Source organism: Akebia trifoliata, chromosome 1, assembly GCF_017979445.1.
Source record: "Akebia trifoliata isolate Shusen 1 chromosome 1, ASM1797944v1, whole genome shotgun sequence".
NCBI lineage: Eukaryota > Viridiplantae > Streptophyta > Magnoliopsida > Ranunculales > Lardizabalaceae > Akebia > Akebia trifoliata.
Window position 1 is genome coordinate 20454194 of NC_141375.1, and position 17190 is coordinate 20471383.

Sequence of the window (17190 nt, forward strand, 5' to 3'; positions counted from 1 at the left end):
TTGTCCAGAATGAATTTGGAATTACAAATTCACAATCCAATCCTAGAGGAATATCCAACCAATCTGCTTCACGAGCTGAAGGTTTTGTTCCCTCACCGCCCTTTGGCCTTCAAATCAAAAAATTTCTCAATATAATGTTTTGTGAAATATTTTAGATACAATTTGTCCTACTTTTCCACTTTGAGGGTGTGTCGGTTTAATTTAGCACGAGCAAGAAAATGAAATCTCTTGAAAAATATAATTTTTAGGCATATGATTACGTATCTACCTAGAATTCAATTTCCTATCAAAGTAATTTTCCTACTTGGGAGTGAAACATATTCCTATCCCATACCTAGGTAAATGATTTTCCCACCTTTTTGGCTTAGGGCTTGTTCGTGTAGGCTCTTAGCGTCAGCTTTTCGCATTTTTAAGTGAGACCTTTTTATCTTAGGGCTTGTTCATTTAAGCTCTTAGCGTCAGCTTTTCTCATTTTTAAGTGAGAAAAGCCCATTAAGGCCCTGCTCGTTTGCACTGCAAATTATCACAAACACGAAATTTTATGTTTATAGGGTTTTGTGTAATTTACACAATTTTGCAATTATTGGGTCCAATGAAAAATGTTATGTTTGCTTGGTTACCCCCACAAACGCCAAAAAAAAACACACACACACACAATTTCTATTTTTTATATATAAAAATAACTTTTTTTTTCTAAAATTTTTGTTTAAAGTTAAATAAAAATTAAAATATGGCTCCATGTATCATTTAAAGAAAATTGAAAGATTACAAACAAAGCATTTTCATATGAAATTAACATTTGGCCATTAACCTGAATTAATTTATTATATCTAAATGACATCATAAACATATTAAACCATGAAAATCAAACCTATTTCAAACTATATAAAAATACATATAAAAAAAAAAAACAAATTATTTGAGAAACTAGTAACAAATATAATAAATCAATGACCATTCAATATTTCATAATGAAGAAGTCAACATAGTAAAATTCGAAAATAAGTTAAACTCTTAGAAACTTCTAAAATTGTTTAAAATTAAATAATTAAAGTTCATATCAATTGAAAGTCTCCTACGAATTAAACTCTACAATTGTTCAAAGGAAAGTCTCCTAGAGTTCCCCAATTTCTTCACATAAAGACTCCAACTCTTTCTTCCTGTATTTTTCCCTCTTCACTACAAACATTTTTGTAGCATAGGGATCCATCCTAATTATTATAAAAGTTGCCTCCAAATAGTCCTCATTGAATCTTTCTGTCTTCATAATTTCCTCGTACAACTTTTTAAGAATAGAGAAGGGATCAATGGTCATCCTAAGCTCCTTCATATTTTCATTAATCCCTGGGATCATTTCTTTAACTTCTTCAACATTCCGTGACTTCTTACCATGATGTCATTTTTTTTTAGAAGAACATACCCTTTTACTTCCACTTCCAACTGTAACACTAACATTTTCTTTAATATCTTCCAAGCTTGATCTAGTTGTACATCTGGCAATTGGTTAGTATCATTTACACCCTCATTCTATTCCAAATACATATATTTCATTCCTCCATATGCATAACGTCCTATGGCATGATCATTGCCGATGACAATTGATAACTTGTCAAAGCTCCATATAGTCATTTGTCTGGAAATTGCCTAAACTTCTTATCTCCATTATAAAAAAAAACATATAAAAATATAAATTTTGTGTTATAAACTGACTTAGTAAAACATACATCATATTATAAAACTAATACATGTAAAATATAAAGTAAAATGCAATAAGTACTTAACTGGACCTTGTAGAAATTGATCTCATTGATCATCTGAGACTATCACGGCCTTTCTAACATTGTCCCACCCAAATCCACTCTTACCTTTTAACTCTGAGAAGTTCTTGTATTCTATCTTCATAATACGTAAACGACTTTCGATATTTCTCTTTATAATAGGTTGTCGACATTTTTTAGATAATACAGAAGTGATAGGTTTTCAAACACTAGTATCACAATGGTTGCCACTCTTCCTCTCTTGTCTCGCATCTTCAAACAACATTTCAATCAAAATATTGTCCATGCTAGTATTCCAACTCAACTGATTTTTGTAATTGTTCACATCGAATTGTCTTTGTTTGCCCTAAAATCCATTCTTAACAATCAGCATTATAAACAATTTCAACAATAACCATCAATTGATAATATAACAAATAAATTCAAATTTCAATAACCATCAATTGCTAACAAAAAGAAATTTCCAACAATAACCACCAACAATTTAAAATAAATGATAAATGTGAAACGATTACTAAAGTTAGGTGTATTATTTCTAATTTCATCAGCATTTACAAAAGCATTCTGAAGCTCTAGATCCACTTCTGTTAATAGTGGATCATTTGGACCAACCCCCATGATATGGTTATTTAATATGAAACATGCAACTACAATATTCACTTGAATTCTAAATAGGTAATGTGACTCTGTCGATAGCATAGGCCATCGTTTCTTAACAACTCCAAATGCTTGCTCAATTGTGTTTCAAAGTTGTGAATGTGATTTGTCAAATATTTCCCTTCTATTTTCTGGAGTGCGTCCCCTATGCTTCTTGATGTGATATCTTTTTATCGAAAAAAATATTATATAAATAATTGAATAACTTGGTCAAGTTTATTGGCTAACTAGGTGCATTTTCAAGTTGACTCGATCTTGTTGGCTTGATGATTTACCAAGTTTACTCAATGAGTTGGTTCCATTGAATTTTGGGGGGCGAGTCACCTCAAAATCCAATCGAGTCGTGGCAACACAGCCTAGTTTGAAGTTCATTAGAGAAGTTTTAAAACTATGCTAAAAATCAATTCTATGCTTGATATTTTCTAGGTGCCACTTGTAGGGTGTAAATTAATTTGTTTAGAAACTAAATAAAAAATAAGGATAGGAGAAGTTGAATCAAAATTAAATGTAAAGAAAGAAATTAAATAAATAGAATGAAGGAAAACTCATCAGAAAGAAAATTCAGAAGATAAAGGCTACATGTTGAACGTAATATCTTTAAGACAGATTTTATCCCTACTTCTTGCCAACAATTCATAGGCTTATGTGTACCAGGATATAATGATTTGTAACAGAGAAGGTAGCACTCCAATCTTTGTTAATGGCAAACCCAAATGTATTGAACACTATTGTGTATTATAGATCACAACTAATTAAAGAAAAAGAGATTGGCAATTTGATCGATTGTATATTGAAAACAGAAGCAAAATGAGAATTAAATAGAGGAAAAGGTGATTGTTCACATAGACATGGTGTTTGGAAGAGACCACCTCTTTCGAGAACTGTCACCAAAGAGAATTCTTACCAAAATATCAAAAATGGTCTCAAGCATACTAAGATTTTAAAAAATGATTCATCAAGTTTTTCAAAACAAAATTTGAATAAAAATAAAGTCAATTAAAATCCAAGCCCAACCCCAGCTTGTTGTGTGTGTGAAACGCGTAGGATGTGCATCGCCAACACACACGCACTGAGGATTTTCAGAGCTTAGATCTAAATCCTACTAGAAACCATGGCTTCCTTCATTGGCCCTCACATGCGTGTGTGAGTCCGCCTACTAACTCACTCAGCTTTCAAGACTTAGAAACAACAACAATACAAGAATTGATTTTCAATTCTTCTTCTTTCCAATGTGGAGCTAAATAAAAAATAAGGTAAAATCCAACTAAAACAAGGGATTTTGAAGCACATTAGGTTTTCTAAATTCACCATATATTTTCAACAACCCTCCATATGAATGCGGAAAAAATAAAAAGATATACAAAGTGCTAGTACAAAATGAATATCTTTTGCATCAGGAAAGGTTTCTTGTGGATTTGAACATTTCTTAGTGAAAACCAATCAAACTTACAACTATTTAGTAAACATGGTATGTTGGACTACCTAGTCGTTATTGTAAATCAAGAAAATAAGTTCTACACAAAGTCTATTCAATGCAATTAGTTCATGTGGTTGTATTCATTATTGTCTTGCATAATTCATCAATTCATAAGTGCTTAAGAATTTTTGCAAATGTATCAAAATGGATTTTCTGTAATATAAAACATTATTGGGGGTTTTAATTATTACATAGTAAAAAAAGAAATTTTTTTAAATTTTGAAAACCAACCTAATTATGTGATTCTAGGGTTGTGGGCTGCAATTTTCTTGGTTTTTGACCAAATTGACCTTAATTATATAAATTTCAAATATAAAGGTAGGGTCATTTGTAAGATCCAAAATTTGATATCTCCTCCGTCTTTTGTCATTATAATAATAAAGATAAAATGGGCACGAAAATGAAATCCCCTTAAAAATGTAATTTTTAGGCATATGGTTATCTATTTTTCTTTGATTTTAACTTCCAATTTAGGTGATTTTCCACCATGGGATGAAACGGATTCCCATCCCATTCCTAGGAAAATGATTTATCCACTATGTAGTGATATTTTTTAACGATTACTCCCGCCTTCAAATCAATATCAGAATTTTAAAACTCAAACTTAATTAGACTTGGATGTCCAACAAATCGAGTTTGGAAAATTAAATTTATAGATTTCTAAAAATAATTTTTAATTTAAAAAATAAATAAATTATTAATCATTTTATCTACAAAATTATTACATATAATCAAATAACTTGGTCGAGTTTAAGACCTGACAAGATGAATTTTTGAGTTGAATTGACCTTGTTTGCTTGATGATTTACCAAATTTACTCAACGAGTTGGTTCCATTGAATTTTGGGGCCAAATCACCTTGAAATTTAATTGAGTCGAGACAACTTGGCCTAGTTTGAAGTTCATTTAATAAGTTTTAAAACTACACTAAAAACCAATTCTCTTCTAAATATTTTCCTAGGTACAATCAAGCTTACCACTTTATTCATTTTTTTTTTCCAAATTTCCCAAGGAATTGGATTTCTTTAAAAATGAATTTCCTACAATCAACAAACCCTTACATTGATCGAAAAACTTTTGCTATCAAGAACTTGGGTTGCATTGAACAAAAAACCAATTATTTATATGGCTCGCGTGTTAATGTGGTACTCAAGAACATGATTAATTGTTGTGGTTATAGATCACATTATGTTAAAAACTAAAAAAATTATATATAATTATAGACACCCCATTTTTGTACTCGCCTGATTAATCAACTCGTTAACCCGATCGTGAAGATTCCCAATGATGAATGATTATTCCAATGCTATATCTGTTAGTAGATATGTTTCAGAAATTCAGATGAGGTATCTCAAGCAAATAAAACTCTAGAAACCATACTATGCTAGGAAAATATGACCCAAAATATAGAAATCATCATTTTTCAGATAAAAATAAACTTTACGATAAAAATCACTAAAAATGATCAAATTACCAAAATACCCCTAACATCAAACATCCCTAGAGCCTACATTATGCTTAGGAAAGTCCATTTGAATACATAAAATAACAAAATGAAATCAAATAAATCATTCCGCTAATTTTCACCAAATTTGATAAAATTACGAAAATGCCTCTCATAAGGGTTTATAATCATTTCACATCAAAAATTTCATAAGTGACACAAACTGATAATCCCATCAAATTCTTTAAGAAAAATCGATTCCAAAACATCCTAGAACATCAAAAAACGACTTGAAACGAAAAGTTCTCTTCGGGGACAAAACGATAATTTTTAAATTTTAAATTTTAAAATTTTTAAATTTTAAATTTTTAAAATTTTAAATTTTTAAAATTTTAAATTAATAACTAAAATATTAATTAACTTAAATTGAAACCTTAATAAAATTGATTTAAAAATCTGAACCAAAAAAATTAATCAATCAAGCCCTCAAGCAAAATTGTTGATGGTTGCCCACTTATTTAAGTGGAGCCCCCAGATATTTATTAAAAGACCATTTCATCTAGGGGTCCAAATAATTAAAGACATAATTATAGGGTTATCCATAAAATTTAAAAATATATTCTTTCATTGTACGAAAGATTAAAAAATCTAATTTCAAAAAAACAAGTCAATCACATAAGACTTAAATCAAAACCTTAATTAAAATCCTAATTTAAAGAAATCTAATCAATCAAATAAGACTTAAGTCAAAACTATAATTACCTCATCTAAAAGGAGACCTAGTCAAATCCTAATTTTTCCAAAAAACTCTATAAATATAAAGTATCCACAACCTAATTTCGCAGGTCAAAATAAACCCTAAAAAAAGTAGGTCAAAAAAATCTCCCTAACCTTCTCCAAACCCTGATTTTGAAGTCCCAACTCTCTAACTATATCCATGCCTCAACTTTTGTTCAAAAACATCCAAAAATCCTTAAAAAACAACTAGAAATCCATAAAAAAAATTAGAAAATACTCAGATCTAAAAAGAAGACACCTCAACTTTGAGATCTGAAGCAGATTCAATAATGGAGGAAAAGCAAGGAATCTCATACGAAGTGTCTCTCCGTCAGCTCTGAGGAAACAAATCGTTGCGATCATCTATGTATACTTTTTATTTTTTTTATTTGTTCTAGCTATTTTTTGCAATGTAATCCTTTTTTGAAAAATAGTAGAGACTGACGTTTGTCGAACGGGGTTGGTGCCTAACACCTTCCAACCCCGTAATGTGATCCCCGGACTATAGTTTCTTTTTATTTGTAGATTGGTTGTTTTATCTGTTAGAGTCAATATTTAGTTCGTAGACCATAATAACTAGGTGGCGACTCCGAAACCTCAAAAATCAAAAACAGATCAGCACATCCCGCGGATTGATGACGTTTTCATTAGCAACTCCATTGGGGATTATTGAGGATCAGACTTGAAAAGCCCCAAGTATGAGAAGCATTGCTAAAACGACCTAATTTTTTTTATTTTTATTTTTAGTTATTTATTTATTTTTATTTTTTTATCATTATTTTTTGTTCAATTATTGATTACTTGTTTGAATGATGAATATTTTATTTTGGCACATTTTTTTATGGTTCAATCTAGAGTCACTCGGAATAATCCTAAATCATGTAAGATTTCAAGAGGGTAATGATATGAAATAATGATTGCTGACCCATTTTTTTTTAATCTAATTTATTTTATATTTTTAGGTTGTATTATCTTCTCTTGACATTATTTGGATTGATTTTGGGTATGTTATTTTGGAGTATCACTTTTTATGATTCAATTTAGGGTCATTTTAGAATGACTCTAAATAATGAAATATTCAAATTGACAAATGAATTGAAGATGGAAGAATGATGGTGGTTGGGGTGAGAGTCATGGAATTTTATTTTTATTTTAGAAGATTTTTGGATAAAATTTTTTAGCACGTTACTATGCATGGGTGATAAGTTGTGAAAATAAATTATTTGCGAGTGATGTGCTAAGAAATGAAAAAAATTACTTTTTTTAATATTATTCATGATGAGGAGAGAATTCCAAGAAAAAAATTGTAAAAAATATAAAAAAATTATTTTTTTTCTGCGTGGTGTGCCGTTAGTAGAAAACAATTTTTTATTTTTCATCTTCTTCTCAAATAAATTATTTGTGAGTGATGTGCTAAGAAACAAAAACATTACTTTTTTTACTATTGTTCATGATGAGGAGAGGATTCCAATAAAAAATCACAAAAAAAAAATTATTTTTATACGTGGTGTGCCGTTAGTAAAAACGATTTTTTATTTTTCATCTTCTTTTCAAATAAATTATTTGTGAGTGATACGTTAAGAAATAAAAAAATTATTATTTTTTTAATGTTGTTCGTGATGAGGAGAGGATTCCAATAAAAAATCATAAAAAATAATAATAATAATAATAATAATAATAATAATTTGTTTTTAAAAAAAAAGTCATCACCCCTTATCTCAACAATTATCATCCTATCCTTGATTTAATATTCATTAAAATCTCAATTTATTTTGGATCGTCTAAAATAACCCTTGATTGGACCATAGAAAAAAAATCATTTTGATTTTTGTGCCTGTTTCAATATTAAATCTGATCGATTATTCTGTGTTATATTCATTAATTGATATGCCATAATCTTAATTGATATACGTATGAGATGTGCAGGTCTTGATATTAACGTTGTGGATTTTGAATGTTTGGTTAATATCATGTGATATTCTATGTTGTAATGATATGATCAGGCCCATAGGCCTATTTATTTGAAAAACGCCCCTGGTACACCTCACCTTATTTTGCACATACCACTAGCACGTTTATTTTATTGCATTGCATGCTTGTATGTCCCTTCTAGCCAACGTGGCATTAATGTGTAGCCCGATCTCCTCGGAGATGCGACGTCATTCATGAAAATCACAACTTCAATCACGTACCTTAAGGTATATAAAACTGGGACATCAGTACCGTTTGATTAGGTGACAATGAAAGGTATATCAATACACCCATGCTAGGACGACCTGAGCCTTTTGTCCTATTGTAAGCCGCATAGTCACATGTCCCAATCGCCAACCTTGGACTCGTACCTATACGGTATATCAAAGTTAATCTAAGTTCACCAACTGTACTTCTTGGTTAAAATCAGTGCCTAAGTGAGATCCTGCTATACCCTATTGTATGAGGGTGATAGCCAACGTCTATTCTAGATGATAGGTATTTAAATGGACCCTTGCTCAGCATCATGCGCCACTTTTTAACTGTTGATTAAACTGGCTGCTTTTGACTTCAAAGATTTGAGTTGGAGTCTTAGATTATCACCTATATGGTATATCAAATCAAGTCACCACGTACCATCTGATTGAGTATACTTAAGAGGTATATAGGTGCATTTGGTAAGGGTGGCCGGATAAATTGCATTGCACGTAGTAAACCTAGAATTTAAAAGCCTTCCTATAGGTCACGATCTGAACTAACTATGGGTGTTTCTGGGTTGCTATAATAAATCCAATCAACAGGTAAGTGGGCGGACAGATCCAGACTGTTCAAACTAAACCCATAATATCGGTCCGACCCAATGTGTGAAATGTAAATCAATTGGCCCAATCAAAAAATGGATCAAACTGATCAACACCAAACCAGTTGGACCAATTGGTTTTACTTTAAAAAACTCAGACTATTTTATACCAAAAAGATTCGATCTTATTGTCAAATTACTTTATCTGATCAAAGGTTCTATCCTAATCAGGGGTAGACCCGTAACTAACCTTTTTCACCTTCTTAGTCACTATAGACTTATAGTGCAATTGGATTCAATGTTTTCCACCAAACTTAGGTTAATCTCAAAATTTTAATCATGTGATTAAGAATCAAATCTTCAGAATCAATGGTTAATCTTGGTATACGTCTACTCACATGATAGTTGGTCCCAAACGTTTTAAACCACCATCTGTGCCACTTTGGGTCTGTGAAAATAGTCGTCTAGCCAAAGTACCAATGTCAAGTCTAAATAGTCTACCCTTACACCATAGTCCATCCACCTAGAAGGACTTCCCCAATTTGCAGTAAGTGTCCCTGAGTTTCCTTTTAGTTTCAGTTCAGTTTTCGTCGGTCTTGAAATTCAGTCGGTTAATTCCTTTATTTTTTAACTTTTAATTATGTTTGTTAGTCTATGTCTTTTTATTCCAATAAAATAAAGAAGCTTTCGATTATTATGCATGCAATAATGGTGTGAACATATAAATTTGACATGAAGAATGCCTCAAAACTCACTAATTAAATGTGATAAATATTGGAATTAAAGGGTATACTCAAAAAGTACAAATGAGTACTACATTATCCTCAAGGGAACATGAGAGAATAATAGACTTACTTGAGAAATTCAACAACGTTCCTGCATTGTCTCATGAGGATATATTGATAGATTGCACTAAAATAGATCAAGAAATAAAGTCGATGGTGAACTTCAAAATCAAATATTATCGGTTAAGAATGATGTAGTTGAAACCATCGATAAATGTGCTAAGACCCACAAGAAGGGATCCATCATGTTTTTCACTAGAAGGAGAAGAGCTCTCATTCACAAAAGAATATGAGATATTCTTCAAAGTTTAGAAAGGGTTGAACGAGTCAATGTCAAATACAAATAACTCAATCACACTCAATTTCGTAAAAGAAACTGAAGATTATTCTTTCTCAGAAGAAGATTGAAGATTACTCATTCTCAATTTCGTAGAAGAAGACTTTACTCGACAGATCAATCAAGACATCAAGTTTCTTAAACTTTGACCAAATCAAGTAGTGTTTCACCCAAGAAGGTCTTCTTTGGTCAAACCATTTTCCTGTCTTACCAAGAAAAAGAAAATATTTTTTAGCCCATCGCAGCCTTTAGAAACATCAATAGTCTTTTCTTTCTAAAGCACACTAACCAACCTTAGGAGGGAATCTTAATATGAACTACGTTTGACTTTATCCCAAAAGTAAAAAAAAGAAATATTTGGGGTACGTAGACAATCTAAGAAGTTACTTCAGGCCCGGTCACAAAAAAAAATGTATTCTCTTAAGGAAAATGTCATCTAAAAGGAAAATCTCCTATTAAAATGTTTAAAAGAAAATAATGTTAAACTAAGGGCATTAGAAAAAAGAATCAAAAGAATTGATAAAAAGAAAATAATGTCAAACTAGGGGCATTTAGAAAAAAGGAAAATCAAAATAATTGACAGAAAAGAGAGAATATCAAACTAGGGGCATTTTGGAAAGTTGAGCCTTATACTTTTTCTTTCTAAACCATGTCCTAAGCCCACCTATTAAGTCATCTTGAATGCTAATTGACTCGATAAAGATCCAAAGAACTAAGAAGTTGTTGAGTTGAATATTCAAGATCATCAAGAAGAAAAAAAATCCACTAAGTTGAAAACTCAAAATGACGACTTAGGGCCAAACTATAAATAAAAAGGCCTGCTAGTTGAAAACCTGAAAAGGCGACTTAGGCAAAAATCAAGGCATCATCAAAAGAAGAAAAACAAAGTCCGCTAGATTAAAAATCTGAATAGACGATCTAGACAAAAATTAGGGCATCATCAAATGGGAGGAAATGTCCCATCAAGAAGAAAAATTCAGAAGGAAGCTTCTGCAGAAACTAAGAAATGCAAAAAATTATTCAAGTCACAACATTCATTTTTTAACTGAAGGCTCACATCTAATAAAGATAGGGTTGAAGTCGAAGAAACTCAGAAGCCATCTTGAACATTGTAAGATCCTTAGGAATATGTTTACTTGTCTAAGTGTTCACCAAAGGAAAGTGTAGAACCATTGACCACTTTGAAGATAAACATTTTTTATTCTACTAATTATCAAGATTCTAAGCCCAGCGCAAGCATTTCTCAAAATAAATTGATCAAATTCCTTATTATACATATGATAATCTTAAGAGTCTTGAATTTAAAGGAATGTCGATTCTTCTGTCTGTCATATATCAGAGTTCATAGTTGCTCGTTCAAATTTTCCAAGTGTAATCTATTTCATCAGTTTCATAGTCAAAGTCCAATTAGAAACCAACCTTGAAACAAAGGGCATTTTTTTAGAATAACTGTGATTCTGAAGTTTTCATTCTTGATCACATGATAAAAAGAAAATCTTACAAAAGCTTAAAAGTCCGACGAACCCCAATGATAATTATGAATCCAGATGTATGCTAAGCCAATAAAGGCCTAATCTTTTAAATTTTGAATTCGATAATACTGAGTTTTTAACTAATTCAAACCTGAGAAGCATGGCTTCAATAAGTTCGAATCCAAGAAATGAGATTCCAACTTTTTGAATCATAGAATGAGTAGGTTTTTTGAAGTACCTACAAACCTAAGTTCGAGTCCGAAAAATGAGACTCCAACTTTTTGAATCATAGAATAAGTAGGTTTTTTGAAATACCTACAAACCTAAGTTCGAGTCCGAGAAAGAAAACTCCAACTTTTTGAATCATAGAATGAGTAGGTTTTTTGAAGTACCTACAAACCTAAGTTTGAGTTCGAGAAATGAAACTCCAACTTTTTGAATCATAGAATGAATAGGTTTTTTGAAGTACCTACAAACCTGAATTAACAGGATTGTTTAAGTTCCTATAAACCTTAGCTAGAATCCGATAAATGAGACTCAAATTTTTTCGACCTCTAAAAAAGAATTTTGATAGGATTTAATGGAGTTTTTACATCACCTATCGCATGTGATTATCTTTATTGCGTATATGCATTTCAATTTGAATCATCATCGTCAGCGAGAAAAAATCTCTAGGATGTGATATTTGTGGTTATCGATGAGAGTTTATTCTCAATGATCCGATAGAATACTCAGTAGGTATCACAATTGCATATACGTGCACTTTTGATTAGTCGGAGAGAATTTTTCAAAATTCAAGGATCTGATATCGTCAATAAGAGTTCGGGCTCGAGGACTTGACAAACTTTTAGTTCAAGGAAAGTTTTACCCTTAAGGATCCAAACGCCTCGACAAATTGTTAAATCAGGCTGTAAAATGAACTGTCACTAGCTTTAGCATTCAGATATCGTACTATCTACCAAAATAGATTTGCTATCTAATTTACTTCTACCCTCTGCCAAAGAAGGGCATCTGTAGACACCCCATTTTTGCACTCGCCTGATTAATCAACTTGTCAACCCGATCGTGTCGATTCCCACTGATGGATGATTATTCCAATGCTATATCTGTTACTAGATATATTTCAGAAATTCAGATGAGGTATCTCAAGCAAACAAAACTCTAGAAAGCACGTTACGCTAGGAAAATACAACTCAAAATGTAGAAATCATTATTTTTAGACAAAAAGAAGCTTTACGATAAAAATCACTAAAAATGATCAAATTACCAAAATACCCAACATCAAAACATCCCTAGAGCCTATTATGCTATAAAAATTCATTTAAACACATAAAATAGCAAAATAAAATCAAATAAATCATTCCGCCATTTTTCACCAAATTTGACAAAATTATGAAAATACCCTCATAAGGGTTCACAATCATTTCACGCCAAAAATTTCATAAGTGACACAAATTGATAATCCTATCGAATTCTTTATGAAAAATCGATTCCTAAACATCGCGGAACATCAAACAATGACTTGAAACGCAAAAATTTTCTTCGAGGACAAAACGATAATTTTCTAATTTTAAAATTAATAAATAAAACATTAATTAACGTAAATTACAACCTTAATAAAATTGATTTAAAAATGTGAACCAACAAAATTAATCAATCAAGCCCTCAGGCAAAATTGTTGATGGGGTCCCACTTATTTAAGTAGAGCACCCTAATATTTATTAAAAGACCCTTCCATCTGGGGGTCCAAATAATTAGAGATATAATTAGGGGGTTCTCTACAAGAATTAAAAATATGTTCTTTCATTGTACGTAAGATTAAAAAACTTAATTTCAAAAAAACAAGTCAATCACATAAGACTTAAGTTAAAATTCTAATTAAAACCCTAATTTAAAGAAACCTAGTCAATCAAATAAGACTTAAGTCAAAATCCTAATTACCTCATCTAAAAGGAGACCTAGTCAAATCCTAATTTTTCCAAAAAACTCTATAAATATAAAGCCCCCACAACCTAATTTCGCAGGTCAAAATAAATCCTAGAAAATATAGGTCAAAAAGTCTCCCTAGCCTTCTCCAAACCCTAATTTGAAATCTCAATTCCCTACCTAATATCTAGGCCTCAACTTTTGCTAAAAAACATCCAAAAACCCTTCAAAAACACCTAGAAATGCATAAAAAAATTAGAAAATATTCAGATCTAAGAAAAAGATACCTCAACTTTGAGATCTGAAGCAGATCCAGTAACGGAGGAAAAATAAGAAATCTCATATGAAGAGTCTCTTCGCCAACTCTAAGAGAACAAATCGTTGCGATCATCTAGGTATAGTTTTTTACCTTTTTTATTTGTTCTAGGTCTTTTTTGCAATATAATCCTTTTTGAAAAATAGTAGAGACCGGCGTTTGTTGGACGGGGTTGGTGCCTAACACTTTCCAATCCCGTAACGTGATCCCTGGACCATAGTTTCTTTTTATTCGTAGATTAGTTATTTTATCTATTCAAGAGTCAATATTTAGTTTTTAGACCATAATAACTTGGTGACGACTCCCAAACCTCAAAAATCAAAAGTGGATCCGTACACCCCGTGGATCGAGGGCACTTTCAATAATTAACTTAAACATCTCAGCAGCCAAAGGAAAAGAAAAGAAAAAGTGATTATCATATTAGTAGCGTGCAAAATGAGAGCAACCTAAAATATGAAAAAATGTTATGGGAGAGCAATACAAGCATCATGTTGCTAGGCAAAGCAATAGAATGGTATACCCTAATGGCAAGAATTCAATAGTTGAAAGCATCAGTAGCATACACCATGGACCCAAGTAGTATGGAGCCCGTGGACACTCGTGTGAATCATTAAGGACTACCTTGCAAGATTAGTCCTAGGTGACCGATAGCAAAGAAATACCATGAGGGAATGGTGAAAGGAACCCTTATTAAGAAGTAAAATAAAACATGAAACCATAAGCTCCTAAGTAGAAAGAAGTTGACCGCATGCCTATGGAAGAATGAGACGGTGATTCATAAGCATTGGCTTGGTTATGGAAACCAATATTGTTTTACCATTGGCCAGCGTATTTTAAATTTGAGAGTTCAGTAGTTGCCCGAGAAAAAAAGATTTTTTTTCAAATATGTTTTTAAACCCAATCTAAACCATGAACTTTCGAGAGTTGAGGTGTCATTTGGGCCAATATGGCAGTCCACTATCCACATTGCCCCAAAAGAAGACAACGATCCAGGTTCTATATAGTCTTTCGATTCATATAACATTTTTCATATTAACATTGACTAAAATAATAAAAAGATAAACAAAGATTTAACTATGTAGAATCTTTTCGAAACGGTGTACAAAACTATTTATTAACCCATTTTGGCATTTATGTTGCAACAATGGTCTTATAGGGGAAAAGTTTTGGGATGATAGGAATGATCTCTTTAACTTATTCGAGTTGACATACTCAACTTCTACTTTTTGTGATAATTTTTACGTTGAATTTCAATAATGCCTTTGGTGCAGAGTTAACTAAATGAATAAAGGTGGTTTGGTCAACTGAATCGAGTTCATCCATCAATATCAAATTCAAGGTAGGAGGAGATTAACCTCAATAAGTTGTAGGACTGCAACCTGGGCAGGTGGACCATAACTCAACATGGGCTCAACCCGATTGATGAGCAAGCCTCGGTTGAGTTACGTAGAAAATGTATTGAGCCTGAGTTGAAATATCTCAACCCAACCTCAATTCGGGTTGAGGGATTAAGCAACCTGACTCAACACAAACCCGATGCCTATATACCAATATATAAATATTTTTATAGTAATTATATTATTTTTTTATTTTACTTTTTTATTCCATTTTATTATTATGGCATGTGGACAATTGGATATCATGAATGTGAACTTTGATTAAGTGATTTGTCTAATATTCTCTCAATGATGTTGGAGGTTGTATGTGATTTTATCTATGTGGATGATGCAAATTAAATGGGTCCATGTGTGTGCCTCATGGACACACATGGACCGGTCATATGTGAGGTGGAAAACACAATCAATGGGAGAAAAGAGCAATTACGTAATTTGATATTCTTTTGTGCTTATAAATAGAACACAAAGGCAACAAAAATGGGGCTTCATTTTTCTAACTCTAACTTTATTTTCTCTCTCTATCACTTTCTTTCATGTATTGTAGATTTTGTAATACCTTCAAGAATAGTGGAACGGTTATTCAAAGCTTGGGGATGTAGTCCAAATTTTGAACAAACACCGTGAATTTGGTGTATTTCTCTTTCCCTTCTCTTTGATTATTTTAGTACAACATATACCAACACCAAACGACCAGGGAACATGATTTAAGTGGTGGTGGGACTACCCTAAGTGTCATTCGACACGTGACTAGTGTAAAGACCTTATCCTCTGTGTACGTAACAAAAAATTGGCATTGACATTTGGCGACTCGACTAGGGAATGTGTAGTCAATAACAAACATGACTCAAAACATGAGAATATTACAAGTAAGAATATTGCCTAAAGCGACAATTTCACTATCAAATTTCATCTAAGGCATCATAAAATAACATTGTTAAAAGTAGCATACCGCGATCAAATTTTACCTAAGGCACAGCATTATTACTTGTACAATGTTATTACTGTAAGAATATCATCAAGAACAACATGTCATGTTCAAGTTTAAGCCAAGGCGTCATCAACTCAAAGACATCATAAAAATTGGATAATTATTGAAGGCGACATGGTTCACCATTATTTTGTTACATTTCACTCGAAAGTGGCATTCCACTATCAAATTTAACCAAGGCGTCGAAACTACAAGAGTAGTGACGAAGGTGGCATACCAAATTGACCATGGCGTCTACAACAAGCACAATACATAAAGCGTTGATACACTCAAAGGCGTGGTACTTGCCCAAAAGTTAAGTAATTAATTGTCTTGGGTCATATTCTACATCTTCTTTATTGTTTATTGTCATTCTAGACATTGTGGTCTTTGAAAAACTATGGTATAATTACTCATATTTGACCTAGGCATTATACCTAGTTAAGTATTTTATTATGTTTTTGTCAACAAATATTAAATTCTACTCTACACAAGCTACCAACTTGGCACAAATGGGTCTTTTATTATGCTTTGTCAACAAGCATTAATAGCACAGGAAATAAAAGTCATTCCTTTTCCATGAGCTGCAAGCGAAGCTAAAAGGAATGACCATGGCAGCCAATATAAACATAAGATCTTTGAAGGTCAAAACTGACTCTAAAGTGGCTATTGAATGCTTCAATGGAGAAAGCAAAGTGCCTTGGAGAGAAGAAAAACTTGTCAAAGCCATCAAGATTAGAGTGAATCAATTCCAGAGGATTGAATTCACCTTCTACTTTAGAGAAAGCAACCAAGCTGCTGACTTTTTAGCCTCCTACCCAAATACCTTAGGTAGTATTGTTTTCGATCCCTTGGACCTCACTAGCGATCTAAAGAACATCTTATGTAAGGATGCTTGTGGGTATATTTATGAAAAGTTGTAGTTTCCTTTTTCTGGTTGGGGGTCTGCCTACCCCCTTAATCTTAATATATATATATTACAATTATATTTTATTTGTTAAGTTTATCATCATTTTAATACCTATTGAACTGTAAGTACAATTCAAAAAGTGAGATGATGTGCATTTGGAGTTATAAGGAAACTTCTT